The sequence below is a fragment of the Eleutherodactylus coqui genome, unplaced genomic scaffold (assembly GCF_035609145.1).
Source record: "Eleutherodactylus coqui strain aEleCoq1 unplaced genomic scaffold, aEleCoq1.hap1 HAP1_SCAFFOLD_72, whole genome shotgun sequence".
In the NCBI taxonomy this organism is placed as follows: Eukaryota; Metazoa; Chordata; class Amphibia; order Anura; family Eleutherodactylidae; genus Eleutherodactylus; species Eleutherodactylus coqui.
In genome coordinates, this window is record NW_027101776.1 from 590,335 (window position 1) to 591,845 (window position 1,511).

Below are 1,511 nucleotides of genomic sequence, written 5' to 3' on the forward strand. Positions count from 1 at the left end.
TGCAGGGGCAGAACATGTATTATTCTAATTACACTAATTGCCCATTTCAATAAATGGCGGCATGGTTGCGTGTTTTTTTGCGCTTGCAAATGTGCTTGATTCGTGCTAACAAAAGTACAGTAAGGGCCGCTTCACACAAACATATTTGTTTCAATGGATGCCTTCAGAATTCTCTTTACTCACACATTTCGCATGCGTGCAAAACCTCACCATGCTCTATTTTTGTGCACATTTGCGCACCAAGGGTCCCTGTACAAGTCTATGGGAAGTGTGCACGTAACCGATTCCTATCTCCAAAAAAAGTTATAATAAACAGCGATAAAGTCTTATAAACTCCAAAATGGTACAAATAAAAACTACAGGACATCACGCAAAAACACGAGCCGTCGCACAAGTATCATGCGATACTTCCGCCATGTATCACGTGGACATGAGGCCTAAATCTAAGTGCTTGGTTGTTAGCAGCCGCAGCTGCGCTGCACCTCTTGCTCATCAGTTTTTTTTCCTGCTTTTGGAAACTGCTGTAGGAAAGGGGGTGCACCAGTACTGGAGGTACTGCAATACCAGGTCAATGTGCGGAGTGGACAGAGCAAGCACTTTTTCCAGCTCCCTGTTCTAAAAATCCATTTAATATATGATCCCCAGATAGGGGACGTATCAGATGCAACACGCTCAGCCAGCACTCCGGGCACACCCACAATGCACTGAGGGAGCCGGAAGACCTTTGCATAGCCCCGCCCAACGCCTTCTCAACCAGGGTGAGCCGTCCCCGCGGGAGACCCGCGCCTGAATGGAGCATGTCCGGATTTTTTCCTGCACGCGGGACCCGCGCCTGCAGGGAAAAATGACATCCGCAGGTATTTTACTACCTGCAGGTGTCTAATGCATCCATATCCATTGCATAGCGCCGATCGCAATGTCGGGGGTGGGGGGGTCCGAACAGCCCGGGATGACAGCTCCATGCTGCGGACACCGACAGCATGGAGCTGTCATGTCCAGAGCCCGAGGGGCTTTATTCTCTGCAGGACACATGTTTTTACTTCCTCAGAGAATAAAGCCCACTTCGGGAGGACGTAAAAACACTATGGCCCGGGGCGTGGCTTAGCAAGCAAGGAGAGAGGTCGCACGCTGTTTTGCTCCTCCACAGAATCTCCCTTTTCAGCCCTTTTCTGGGTCAAATCAGTGACCCAAACAGAGGCAGACAAGAGCACAGCACCTGGGGACCCACCAGAACCCACAACCGGCCCGGACAAGGCTCACCTGGTGATCTCCAGCCGCCAAAAAGAAGCCGAAGAGCCGCGGCCCTGCACAGCGGCCCGCGCCCTAACCCGACAAGTACCGCGCTCAGAAACACCCGGCGAGGACCGCTCACGGAGCCCCAAGCAGAGGACTATGGCACAAGGTAACCCCTGCCGACTTGGAGGGGAGGCTCTGTCACCCTCAGTGCCCGCGCTCTCACCGCAGCGCCTTGCAAATACACAGCCGCGGCTCCCTCCCTCTGAATATACCGC

The 1,511-nt window shown here is 52.9% G+C and overlaps 1 pseudogene; it reads right to left on the reverse strand.

Annotated features, from left to right (window-relative positions):
* Positions 1–530: 530 nt before the first annotated feature.
* LOC136591257 (U2 spliceosomal RNA) lies at positions 531–658 on the reverse strand (annotated as a pseudogene).
* Positions 659–1,511: the final 853 nt, after the last annotated feature.